Source organism: Stegodyphus dumicola, chromosome 7 (genome assembly GCF_044657685.1).
Source record: "Stegodyphus dumicola isolate Sdum_Otavi_A_Nest chromosome 7, ASM4465768v1".
In the NCBI taxonomy this organism is placed as follows: domain Eukaryota; kingdom Metazoa; phylum Arthropoda; class Arachnida; order Araneae; family Eresidae; genus Stegodyphus; species Stegodyphus dumicola.
In genome coordinates, this window is record NC_140774.1 from 56,571,559 (window position 1) to 56,586,637 (window position 15,079).

Consider the following 15,079-nt stretch of genomic DNA (forward strand, 5'->3'; position numbering starts at 1 on the left):
CTTAATAATGAACTTTTACAGCTTTTTTGACATTTAACTTCTCATAGATAGTAAATAAAATTACACACAAATAATTATACAAAATAGGTAAAAATGACAAAAAGTCCATATACTGATCTACTATAGTCACCAACTTTAAAAATTTTAACGCATTTTTAATATGTCATAAGAAAGACCACACATTTTTGAAAAGCATTATTTTAACTAAACATTGGAACCACACAGTCCTGCGCACATGTATAACATTTTTATTTATCATGAGCATGACACATAATAAGTAAATAAAATTTTCACAAAGTACGAAACACATTTATCTTTTAACTGATTGTACTCTTAAGAAAAATGCAGTATGGAATGCTTAGAACACTCAGTGCGACAGTTCCTCTTTTCCCCACGCATTGACCAAAATATACAAGTACTTTAAAATCAGTTAAATTCAAATGTTAGTATTTAAACAGGAATACTTCACAAATTAGATAAAAGAGAGGTACACAAGGAACTTGAGTGATAAAGACAGAAAAGCATGTAAGGACCAAGAAAAAGATGTATTCGTGGAGAACTTTTTAAGATAAACTTACTCTATTTTTGCACATGGGTTACATTTTGAATTTCAGATTAAGGAAACATTCAAGATAATTCCTGTATAACTAGGGATTTTATTCACACTTGTTAGTAACGTAATTTATTAGAACAGTAGCAGATATATAGGACAAGTATGCCATTTCCAAGGATAACAATTTTCCCAAGCCAGACTTTAACAGTGAAATATAAAATGGAATAAGAAAATCCCATATTTCCAACAAAATTAGTATCTGAGTATGCAAAAACATGAACAAGAAACGAATATTTTTTCTGAAAATGTTCCAAATGGGATAAGTCAGGACTAGTTTCATGAACAGAAGATGAAAAATAATGAAGAATTTTTAATTTTATTTTGTCTGTAGTACATTTACTTATACTAAAATCTTCCACTTGGTTGACTGTACTTTACATTTAGACGCAACTTGATAAATCAGACTGATTTTGTGTTTTAAAGCTTCAGATTCAGAAATAATACAACTGAAAAGCAAAAAGATTAAAACGACAAGAGAATATACTGTAAACAAGCGAACGTGATAAATGACATTTTGGGGCTGATTTTCATGAATTCATAGATCGATAGCAAAATTTTAATGCACTGTATATGAACTACTTTTTCAAATGTATTAAGATCACTGTTTTCCAACTTTACATAGACTTTAAGTACACATTTAATATAAATTCATCGTTTTTCTTGAGATTTATCTACGTATTTACTTAATTTTTGCATTTTGTTTCCAATTATAATACCAACAGGAGATAAGAGAACATTTGTTTCTTGAAAACGTCCATATTTTTACTCAACTGTTATTTCTTTCATATGTTTGAAGTAACCTATTAAATACATAGTTATCTTGTATTGCCCAGACAACCGTTGGTCTTGCCAATGTCTGAGTAACAAAGCTAGAGAATTTAAGTGATATTTTATCATCGCGGAGAACTTCTTACTGCGTTTTTGATGAAAATTGACCGAATTTAGTAGTTCATTAGCAATCTAGGAGGCTTTAACTATTTCTATTAAAAACAAACACACTCAGAAATTATTATCAAAATTTTCCATACAGATATATTTGTCTAATTTTCAGGCCATTGCATTTTCAATAAAATATGATTCATTGCCAGATAATTAAATGTTTGTTATTTTCCGAATCCGAATGCAGTATTTCATTTCGGAAAGTTTGCATGAGTATTTTCATTTTGAATTGTTTAATATTTCTTTTCCTGCATCCCAAGTAAATTTTGAACATAAAATTTTCAGTTTTGACGAAAGTTAATTGCGGGTGGCTGTGATGTTATCGTGTTTTCATAAACAGTTTTTTTGTGGAGTACCCTTTCGATAACCTTTTGAACACTTTGAAGGTTACCACTTTTACATTACTGCCACTGCAAATCATTGAGTTTTCAAATATTTTCCTATTTATTCCTTTGAGAAAAAAGTTTTACTAAATAGTTATATTATTTGATTTAATAATTGTGTTACACATTTAGAAGATTTAACAACTTTACCACGCTGAACCAGAAATTAAGAAAAGAAACGGAATTTTTATCTTAGTATACTATAGGATAAGATTAATTTTCTCTGACTTAAATGTATTCGAATGTAGATAATGGAGACTTTTAACTCAGCTCATACAGACTTCGAATATTTTCTCTAAGTCACCACGATCACTGACTTGCATTGTCTTAGATTTTTCTCGTAAAGACTATTTCTTAAAAGAAGTTTATATACTAATTTCATTAGAAACATGTCTAAAAAATATCTCATCTTCTTAAGAAACATCAACGCTTTGATTTAAATTATTAGGAAAACAAGAACCATTGTTTTGTAAACATGGTTCCTCTCTGACTCAAAAAGTTTCTGCTTTGTCATATTCGAAATAAACAATTAACCGTACATACCTAATATATTGCATTGATGAGTTATATTTTAACTTACTGCATTACATTTCAAGTGAATGTGTTTATTGCATCTTTTAATAAAATCTTAAAGGCTGAAATGAGTGCTTCATTACCAAATTTGTACTTAACTTCATTCTACTGAAACAAAAACATTCATAACTTATTGCGAAGAAAAATGTTTACGTGTTATACTTTTTGATTAATTTTCATATCACAGTATCATCTTTGAAAATTTGTTTCCTAGTCCCCTGCTAATATATTACTAATTTTCGCTATTTCAATACATTTCGTACGTGACAAAAAACCTCAGTTTAGAAATTTTTTTTATTTAACAACTTGTATTGCATTGCTGAACCGGAGCCATGCTTTCATTTTTATTACATATCATGTGAATATTTTAAAAAAGGGATTTTTTTCCCTTCTGTTAGCACAATTTTAACCAGCATTTTACTATTACAGAGACTTCTTTAGTAAAATCTCAAGGGTTAAATTGAACGTTTCATTACTAATTTTGAAGATTCTGGATATATCCTACTTAAAAGTTCATAACCGATTAGCAAAATAATTTATATGTGTACTTCGTTGTGCTCTTGGTTAATTTTTAAATCGTTTTTCATTTATAACAGTTGATTTCTAGAGAAGTATCGAAATGATTATTTACTTTCCGCTTTTTCCAAAGAATTTCGTAGACACATATGTTCAGAATAGAAAATGTTCCTAACTTAAAAGTATTATTACCCAAATAGAAAACATGCAAAATTTTCCTAAAAATTTATATATTTGTTTTTTACAAACATGTACACGAACACCCACATTTACTTACTTAATGCGTATTTTCCTATATCAGAACTAAAATTTCGAACGAAAATTTTTAAATAATGTCATGTTCCATAAAATTTATGTCTTTGTGAGATCATTGTCTTTTCGCAAACGTTTTGAGAGTATGCTCTAGGTTGTCGTTTAGACATTTGGAAACTGTTTTCTCTTTGCTATTGGAAACTATTTTATCTTTGCTGCTTTATCTCTTTGAACATATGCCAATGAATTCCCGATACTCTTCTGGTTTATCTTCAGCTTATGAAATATTTAAATACTTAAAATATATTTGTATATCGTTTATGTTGACACTTGTGAAAGATTTTCTGGATGTTTGTTTTTGAGAATGTATTTATTCGCGTGAATGAAGTTGAAGTTTTCTTAAAATTTTTATTATTCAGAGTATTAGTCAATTGTGACAGAATGCTGGATTTGTTCTCTTTATTCAACATTCATATGAACTTCAGTATTCCAAATCTCTCATGTAAATGTAATTTTTCATATCAGTAATAGGAAGACGAATGGAATAAATGCAGGTTATACAGACATAAGGTGAAAATCTGGAAGTAAAAGAAATTCTTCAGATCTAGGCAATTTAGTTGAATGTGATAATATTCATCCTATTCGAAGCTTATTTTTGAAATTATATAGCATATAAAGTGTAAATTTGATAAAAACAGATATAATGAAGATCCTACTTAAAAGTTCATCAGCAATATCTGAACGGTAATTATACAAAATAAGTTATAAGGCAGTTTTTCATAAAAAGCGGTTCCTGCGGAGGAAACACTCCAGCAGTCTCCTAAAACTTTAAGTGAGCACCTGATCTTCGCTTTTACGTAGAATTTACAGTTCTACTTAGCTTTTGTAAGAGCATTGGCATATGTTCAAAGGCATAAAGCAGCGAAGATAAAATAGTTTCCAATAGCAAAGAGAAAACAGTTTCGAAATGTCTAAACGACAACCTAGAGCACACTCTCAAAACGTTTGCGAAAAGACAATGATCTCACAAAGACATAAATTTTATGGAACATGACATTATTTAAAAATTTTCGTTCGAAATTTTAGTTCTGATATAGGAAAATACACATTAAGTAAGTAAATGTGGGTGTTCGTGTACATGTTTGTAAAAAACAAATATATAAATTTTTAGGAAAATTTTGCATGTTTTCTATTTGGGTAATAATACTTTTAAGTTAGCATTTTCTATACTGAACATATGTGTCTACGAAATTCTTTGGAAAAAGCGGAAAGTAAATAATCATTTCGATACTTCTCTAGAAATCAACTGTTATAAATGAACAACGATTTAAAAATTAACCAAGAGCACAACGAAGTACATATATAAATTATTTTGCTAATCGGTTATGAACTTTTAAGCAGGATATAACCAGAATCTTCAAAATTAGTAATGAAACGTTCAATTTAACCCTTGAGATTTTACTAAAGAAGTCTCTGTAATAGTAAAATGCTGGTTAAAATTGCGCTAACAGAAGGGAAAAAATCCCTTTTTTAAAATATTCACATGATATGTAATAAAAATGAAAGCATGGCTCTGGTTCAGCAATGCAATACAAGTTGTTAAATAAAAAAAATTTCTAAACTGAGGTTTTCTTGTCACGTACGAAATGTATTGAAATAGCGAAAATTAGTAATATATTAGCAATGGACTAGGAAACAAATTTTCAAAGATGATACTGTGATATGAAAATTAATCAAAAAGTATAACACGTAAACATTTTTCTTCGCAATAAGTTATGAATGTTTTCGTTTCAGTAGAATGAAGTTAAGTACAAATTTGGTAATGAAGCACTCATTTCAGCCTTTAAGATTTTATTAAAAGATGCAATAAACACATTCACTTGAAATGTAATGCAGTAAGTTAAAATATAACTCATCAATGCAATATATTAGGTATGTACGGTTAATTGTTTATTTCGAATGTGACAAAGCAGAAACTTTTTGAGCCAGACAGGAACCATGTTTACAAAACAATGGTTCTTGTTTTCCTAATAATTTAAATCAAAGCGTGATGTTTCTTAAGAAGATGAGATATTTTTTAGACATGTTTCTAATGAAATTAGTATATAAACTTCTTTTAAGAAATAGTTTTTACGAGAAAAATCTAAGACAATACAAGTCAGTGATCGTGGTGACTTGGAGAAAATATTCGAAGTCTGTATGAGCTGAGTTAAAAGTCTCCATTATCTACATTCGAATACATTTAAGTCAGAGAAAATTAATCTTATCCTATAGTATACTAAGATAAAAATTCCATTTCTTTTCTTAATTTCTGGTTCAGCGTGGTAAAGTTGTTAAATCTTCTAAATGTGTAACACAATTATTAAATCAAATAATATAACTATTTAGTAAAACTTTGTTCTCAAAGGAATAAATAGGAAAATATTTGAAAACTCAATGATTTGCAGTGGCAGTAATGTAAAAGTGGTAAGCTTCAAAGTGTTCAAAAGGTTATCGAAAGGGTACTTCACAAAAAAACTGTTTATGAAAACACGATAACATCACAGCCATCCGCAATTAACTTTCGTCAAAACTGAAAATTTTATGTTCAAAATTTACTTGGGATGCAGGAAAAGAAATATTAAACAATTCAAAATGAAATTACTCATGCAAACTTTCCGAAATGAAATACTGCATTCGGATGCGGGAAAATAACAAACATTTAATTATCTGGCAATGAATAATATTTTATTGAAAATGCAATGGCCTGAAAATTAGACAAATATATCTGTATGGAAAATCTTGATAATAATTTCTGAGTGTGTTTGTTTTTAATAGAAATAGTTAAAGGCTCCTAGATTGCTAATGAACTACTAAATTCGGTCAATTTTCATCAAAAACGCAGTAAGAAGTTCTCCGCGATGATAAAATATCACTTAAATTCTCTAGCTTTGTTACATTGGCAAGACCAACGGTTGTCTGGGCAATACAAGATAACTATGTATTTAATAGGTTACTTCAAACATATGAAAGAAATAACAGTTGGGTAAAAATATGGACGTTTTCAAGAAACAAATGTTCTCTTATCTCCTGTTGGTATTATAATTGGAAACAAAATGCAAAAATTAAGTAAATACGTAGATAAATCTCAAGAAAAACGGTGAATTTATATTAAATATGTACTTAAAGTCTATGTAAAGTTGGAAAACAGTGATCTTAATACATTTGAAAAAGTAGTTCATATACAGTGCATAAAAATTTTGCTATCGATCTAAGAATTCATGAAAATCAGCCCTAAAAAGTCATTTATCACGTTCGCTTGTTTACAGTATATTCTCTTGTCGTTTTAATCTTTTTGCTTTTCAGTTGTATTATTTCTGAATCTGAAGCTTTAAAACAAAAAATCAGTCTGATTTACAATTTTTAAAGTTGGTGACTATAGTAGATCAGTATATGGACTTTTTGTCATTATTACCTATTTTGTATAATTATTTGTGTGTAATTTTATTTACTATCTATGAGAAGTTAAATGTCAAAAAAGCTGTAAAAGTTCATTATTAAGCAATGTCAGTTTGAAATTTCTATCTTAAAATTATTTGTGTTAGGTCTTTTATGTTAATTACTATGTTAGATCATTATTTGGAACTCTACTCAATATTTCGTGTAATGTATCACAACTATGTAGGAGTCATTTGTCAGGTATGATAAATTAAATTTCGTTCTCAAAAGGCTGTAAGAGTTTGTTAAATAATTTATTCACAATGTGAAATATGAGTATTTTTCAGTTAAATTACAATGAATACGTTAAAAATATTCCAAGTTAACAAATTTTTATATTCAAAGTTGAGAAAAAGACGATAAAGTTTCATTTCCATGGCTGAATATTAATTTCATGTGTGTTATAGACTTTAAGTTCTCCTTCACAAAATGTGACTATAATTCAAATTAAAAATAATACGTTACAATGTGGATATTCTTCTCTGCAATTAAAATATAATTCAATCTTCTGTACCTTGTTAAGAGATTAAGGCTGTGATAAGTTCAAATATAGTACAATTAACAAACATATACGAGTAAATAAACTGAGATCAGTGAGCCGGGTAACAGAGTGGATATAGTATATATAAATATATTTATATACGTTTGGTGAGGCCGATTGCAACCAAAATACGAGGTGCACATCTACATGTTATAGCAGTCCTATATACAAATTTTCAACGTTCTGAGGCTACTCGTTTTTGAGTTATGCGAAATACGTACGTACGTACATACGTTCGTACAGACTCCACGAAAAATTCTCATCAGAATCCATTTTAAAGCAGTTTTATAAACGTTTTTAAGAAGAAAAGAGTCTTAAAGAGGAAAAGAGTCTTCTATTCTGTCCTTACGCATAGAAAAACACGCATATCACGCAAAAACATCATGAAATTACATTCGAAAGCGGTCAAAATGGATATTTTCGTTGAAATATGCTGCCTGAAACTTTTCGCGGTTACAATACTTCCTATTTTATATCGTACAAGGAAGTAAAAAAGGGCAGATTTTTATGTTTGCAATGTTTATCCTTTTCCGAAACGGTTTGAATAGTTTAACTGACTGATTTTGGGGGGATACAAAATCTTGTTTACATGTTTTGTACTTCTTAGAATACATTTAGTTTCAAAGATGTGTTTTCCCCAATCAAGACTTTAATTCATTCCTCTTTGAAAATTGTCTGAGAAAAGATAATAAAAATTAGACAGGGAATTTTTGTGTAGAAAATTAAGACATGAAATAAATTAAAAGCGATTATCAACTATTAAATGAAATTGAAATAAATAAGAGAATGTAATTTAATGTAAGAGATTTAGATTTAAAAATTTGCACACACAAATGATTAATCAGATTTTATAAGGTTTTATTTCATAAATAACTTTGAAATATAAACATTTGTGGATACTAAAAAAGTGATGAATATGTAAGAATATTGTAATGTTCAGTAAGTTTTCTTATTTAATAATAAATTCTGACAGTCCTATGCTATAAGACTAGGGTCTAAGTTTGCATAAAAATTCCTCAGTTAAATAAAATAATTTAAGTAATTTCTGTAGCCTTTTTTGTCAAGACATTAAAGATTTTTTAACTAATTACACGTCCTCGCTTGCAATTAGAACCATCATTAAATCCTGAACATCATTAAATCCTGAATATTATCATGTATATAGATTGACCTCGTCTATGTAATTGGGCCCACCAGCGATTTTTCTCGAAGTCGCTGAACACTGGTAGTTCCCGCGAATCCCACGAACGGGCTGGCTGCATGGACGTTTTCGTGGTTTTCCCCATGTGTAAACTGTATACGTGCCAGTTTCCCTTAGAAAGTCCTCCACGAAGGCATTCCTCCTCTTAGGCAGATAGCCCTCGAGGCTTTGCCATAATCACACACAGACGTCTATGTAATTGATAATTAATACTTGCAAATTATTCTCTTGCTTGTGAACTATTAACAACCTTTTCTATTGCTGAGTTAGGGTTAAAAACCTTCGGTCTCGCTACCTTACGGAAATCGCCTTACGGAGATCGGCATAAAATGTAGGGGGTACGAATAGCACTATTCGCACCGTCGGTGCGATTAGCCACTGCGGCGAATAGCTGGCTGCAATGTGAACTGTATTCCGTCTGTCATTGCTTCTTCGAGTACATCAGGTGAGGAAATGCATGACTGTGAGTCCAGAGGACGGCTTTGCAGGTGTAGGGGAGTGACCATTTGTAAGTTGGAGGAGCGTGTTTTCGCCTTTTAGCTGGTGGAAAGATGTTGTATTCATGGAGGTAAGAAAGGAAGGAGTGGACAAACCGGCATTAGAAGTGAAGCACCGCTCCGAAGCTTCGGTCACCAGATGGGGCGTTTTTTGTTTACATTCAGAAGCTTGCTTGATTGCGCTCTGATAGAATTTCGACATACAACAGTTCCATGCAAATCGAAAAACGGGACACTTCTGCATAAAAGAAAAATTCATAGTGTGATGGATAATAGCAATTTGTATAGTTTAGTGACATTTACGCAAAAATCATATCTTGGTTATTTTTCGATAACTAACAACAGCGATTTTTATTAAATATATCTAAATTTATAATGATTATAAACATTATCTAAATATGTAATAACCTTAACACTGAATTGTAAACATAAATTGACATCCTGTTGACAAATACGTTATAAAACTAGCTAAATAAGAATTGTTCGTACTGGAAAGCAATCTGTTAAAAGCTATTGTAAAGCAATGTCTATGAGATGCGTATTTGAGAAAGTAATAAAGAAGAGTTTTGGAATATGTATTGTTGAAATGAAGGGTAAAAAAATCTGATAAGTATAATTAAAAGAATTATTCCCCTTACATTTTATAATAACTCAGTTACAAATTTTAAATAATATTTAAAAAAAATTCTTATTTTATTCTCTTTCAGAAATGTTCAGAGAAAGTTAAGTACTATTTAAAGTATTTCGCTATTAAAATAAAAGGTGCTCTAATTTGAAATGGACCGAATAAAGCATTAAATATAAATTGACTTACATTTTTCGATTTAAAAGATGCCTCAAAAGCTAAAAAATCATGTCATATTTGAGAAAGTATTTTAGTAGGAAGCTCTATAAATAGAAAAGCAATAATGCATAATTTTAATATTAATAATACAATAAACTTTGATCTTAATTTTTGTAATCCTTAACCGAATCAAATCGAATTACCTTAAAATTTCTTTCTAATGTAATTAACGAAAACTTCTGAAAATATTTCAAATGAAACCATTCTGAGCAAACTGTTCTGTGAAGAATATAGCATTTAATTCCGTTCAGAATGAAATGTTGTTTAAAAATGTATTCTTTCCATATACTTAGGACTCTGAAGTATTGTAGAAAAAGAAAATATATACATTTACATGCATATTTACGCCGTAATTACAAAATATTTACACCCGATCGTGTCAAAACCCATTGAATTTAACGGTAAATTACCTAATGTTTTGGTCACCAATAAAGGGATCGAAAGTGCTTCAAAGCAGGGTATGGAGAAACCGGTTTAGGGCCACTCCATCTAACATCCCACCTCCATGGTTGTATTCCCAGTCAGCGAGGACGCTTCCGTGAGCTGCGTTGTTGAAGCGTAGGCACGCAGTTGTTGAAGTACACGATTATCAATCTGTTCAATTTTGAGAAATAAATTTTTACTAAGTTTTTTAATTTCAATGTCAATTAATTTAATATTGAGATCCAAGGGAATCACATCTGAACGCACGTACCAGGGTGCATTTAAAATTATACGTAGGGTATTATTTTGAAAAGATTGAAGTTTTTTCACATGAATCTTAGCCGCAGTGCCCCAAATAGTGAATGCGTATAATATAATAGATCTTAAAATAGATGTGTAGAAAAGAGCTTTGTTTTTGATTAACAGTTGGCTGTTACCCAACACAGCTAAAAGTGGGTAAATTTGGGATCTGACGCCCTTTGCTCTTTTGATCATATTATCAATTTGAAGGTGCCAGATTAATTTGGAATCAAGTATAACACCAAGATACTTGTAAGAATTAGTCCAGGGAACATAATCGTTAAAGAACTTTAAGTTAATGGGAGGGGAGCTCGTTTAAAAATCATAGCAGCACATTTAGCGACATTAACTTTTATTTTCCAAGTAATGAGCCAGTGCTCAAAGCTTGAGAGATAACTCTGAATATTATGAGCCAATCTGATTTTAATTCCAACAGATTTGTTTAAATGCAGTGTCATAGATTTAACAGCTGCCTTCCAGGCACCACCATGATGTAAAGAAGTGGGCTAAATATCCATTTTATGTTTTCAGTTATTAACCACTTTTGAAATTCTAAGTTTGACTGGATAAAAGAAACTGCCTGGGTCTTTCAGAATTTTATCTGAACCAATAAAATTAGTTCCACAGTCACTACTTGTTTTTTATGTTTTCCTTTCCACGAAGCAAAAATTTTCAGATCAACTAAAATTGTATCGCTAACAATCTCTAAATGGATGATCGTTGTGGATAAATGAACGAAAATAAATCTACAACATTTAATTGACTTTATAACTCTCCCTCTTTCCATCTTTTCTGAACACGGACCGGCATAATGGACGCCGACTTTTAAGAACGTTCTATTTGGAATCACTTTGCTTCCCAAATAGTTCTTCCATTGATTAGATAGACATTACTGCTCCGATTTTGTAACAGTTTATGTATTTTTAAATCCATTCTTTGCATTTGTATCTAGCATTTTTGCCTTATCTACGGATAACTATAGGTAAAAGTAAAGGTAAAAGTATGGGGGACACTAGCGATGTACCATAGGTCAACTGGTAATGCCTTCCCATACTAACTCTTTGAAAAAAAAAAAAAAAAAAAAAAAAAGAGTTATATAATACTACGTTTAAATATTTCTTGTGATATGTAACCGATTTGGCCTATCTGGGGGATCTGCCTTTAAATCCTTCGCTGCCGCATCACATACCAACGATTTAAGTAATCTGACCATTTCACAATCTAATTTTTCCTGTTTGAGAGTATAGAAACATGCTAGGTGTTTTCGTAAAGCATTAACCCCGAACCATTCAAGTTTTTTTGCTTGCACTTACGTGAAGTGGACAATGGTGATTCATGTGACAAGATGATAAAAAATCCAAACTTCCTTTGTCGCGAACTACGGAAATTCCATTTTTGATATAAATGAGATCTGATAGCGTATTTATGTTAATAAGAGGGATTTTCAGTTTGGGTAGTTAAAATTGAAGCACCTTGCTTATGCTTAGAATAATCATTCCTTTAAGAATATACATGAGATTTATTTTGACAATTTTTATGCTGACTTTTGTTTCGGACGGATCGTTTGCAATAAAATTTTTAAAATATACTAATATTATTTATCCCTCTCGGCATACCACTCCTGTTTTTAAGACCGCTAGTAATTAATTAACATCGAATTTGTGTTCATTAAATTTTCTTTTTCTAGTGAATTTTAATCTTAAATTCTCAGGTATTAATTTTAGTAAAGTAGGAGATAACAAATGTTCATACCGCTTTGTTACTTTTCAAGAATTTAGGTTACTTATTTTTCTTTCTACATTAGCTTCCCCAAATCGTCAGGGTTTCTGTAATATTTTACGGGTTCTAAGTTCAACAATTTATTCGCATGCACGTTAATTACCAGGTCACCTCTGCCGAAACGATATTTTTTAGTCAGCCAGCCTCCCTATACTTTTCGCCAGAAGACGATAATTCACTGATAGCATTTAAAGCTAAACCTCGTAAAAGCGACTTGAAATAACGAAACTTATTAACTGATTATCGTTTTGGTGTAAGGAAATATAGTGATTCCAGAATTCAAGTCATGAACAAGGATCACCATAGCCCTAAGCAATTGTTAAATTCGGCAGTTTTTTTTTTTTTTTTAAAGTATTAACTTAAGAGTCTTCAATTTTTCGGATGCATTTTCCTCGCTTAAATTTTTAAATTGAATTTTACACGCGTTTTTCTTTATTTTTCCTGAATTTTAAATTTATAATATTTTTCTTGATATTCCTGTGCAGAAATTACACCGCTTCTAACTCATGTTGTTTAATTATGACCTTTCTAATCTCAGAATCGTATTATTTCAACCCATGCAGGTAGGAAGTAAGATGGAGTCGCCCTAAACAAGTTTCTCCGTACCCTGCTCTGAAGCACCGGCGATCCCTACGTGGTGACCAAAACATTGGGTCATTTACCATTGAGTTCTATGGGATTTGACGCGTTCGGGTGTAAATATTTTGTAATTACATCGCAAATATACATATAAATGTATATATTTTCTTTTTCTACAACACTTCAGAGTCCTAAGTATGTGAAAACAACATATTTTTAAACAACATTTCACTCTGAACGGAATTAAATGCTATACTTTTCACAGGACAGTTTTCTCAGAATGGTTTAATTTGAATGAAATATTTTCACAAGTTTTCGTTAATTACATAAGAAAAAAAATTAAGGTAATTCGATTTTATTCGGTTAAGGTACAAAATTAAGATCAAAGTTTATTGTGTTATTAATATTAAAATTATGCATTATTTCTTTTCTATTTATAGAGCTTCTTCCTAAAATACTTTCTTAAATATGACATGATTTTTTGGCTTCTTTTAAATCGAAAAATGTAAGTGAATTTATAATTAATGCTCTATTCGGTTCATTTTAAATTAGAGAATTATTAGGAATTAGCGAAATACTTTAAATAAGTATTTCGCTAATTCCTAATAATTAAATAGGTATTAAATAGTATTTGACTTTCTCTGAACATTTCTGAAAGGGAATAAAATAATTTTTTTTTTTTTTTTTTTTTTTTTTTGTTTAAGTATTATTTAAAACTTGTAACTGAGTTATTATAAAATGTAAGGGGAATAATTCTTTTAATTATACTTTAATTATACTACAGATTTTTTTACCCTTCATTTCAACAATACATATTCCAAAACTCTTTATTACGTTCTTAAGTGCGCATCTCATAGCATTTGCTTTACAATACCTTTTAACAGATTGCTTTCCAATACGAACAATTCTTGCTTAAATAGTTTTATAACGTATTTGTCAACAGGATTTCAATTTATGTTTACAATTCAATATTAAGGTCATTATGTATTTAGATAACATTTATAATCATTATAAATTAGATACATTTAATCATTAGATTTCTTCACAGTACTTTCACAGTTGTTTATAAGTGAATAAATTCTTCATTTCAAATACATTTATAAATAATTTAATGAATATTTAAGTATTTTGTCAAAGGCAGATACATGCTTTTTGCAAGCACATGCATAAATACCCATACATATTTCCTATTTATCATTTCCGGCATGTGCAAATCTTCAATTTTTGTGCATTCACTATATTTTTCGTGTAAAGTAATTTACACTAATTTAGCATACACCCGAAAGTTTTACATAAAAAATATATATGAATATAATTTGAATGAAAATTATAAGTATTATTTTTAATACCCACTCAAAGGTCAGTTTTTCTTCAAAATTCCTCCACGACGGCATCTCTCTCTTTAGGCAGATAGCCCTTGCATGCGTTACTCTATTGAATAAAAACTTAATCTGACCTATGTGCCTAATTACAAATATTTTAACATACATAATTTTATATTTACATTTAGCCATCAAGTTTCAAACTTTTCAAATCTTCTAGAAAGTAAATTTTGGCAGATCTCTTTTAGCAATTTTCTTAAAATCTATATTTTTGTATTTCAACAGCTTAGAATTTTATAAAACAAATTCATAATCAAAATCGCTGTTGTTAGTTATCGAAAAATAACCAAGATGTGATTTTTGCGTAAATGTCACTAAACTATACAAATTGCTATTATCCATCACACTATGAATGTTTCTTTCATGCGAGAGTGTCCCTTTTTCGATTTCTATGGAACTGTCGTGTGTCGAAATACTATCAGAATCTTGTCAAGCGAGCTTCTGAATGTAAACAAAGAACACCCCGTCTGGTGACCCAAGCTTCAAAGCAGTGCTTCACTTCTAGCGCGGAGTGGCCCCTCCTCCCTTTCCTACCTCCATGTTTCAACCACCGAGATATTTCGTATAACATTTCGAGAAAATTCTTTTAAATTTTCTTCCGTCAATTCACCTTCTTCTAACTACGTAGATTCTATTTTTCTGATCACTTTAGTAGTTAAGTTATGCGTTACAGTAGATAACATTTTAGCCTTATACATAGCCTTCATTGTGATATTAAATCTAGTTCACCGTAATAATCTGCAAGCAATAAACGTTTTACTATTCAAAGCTGTAAAAATT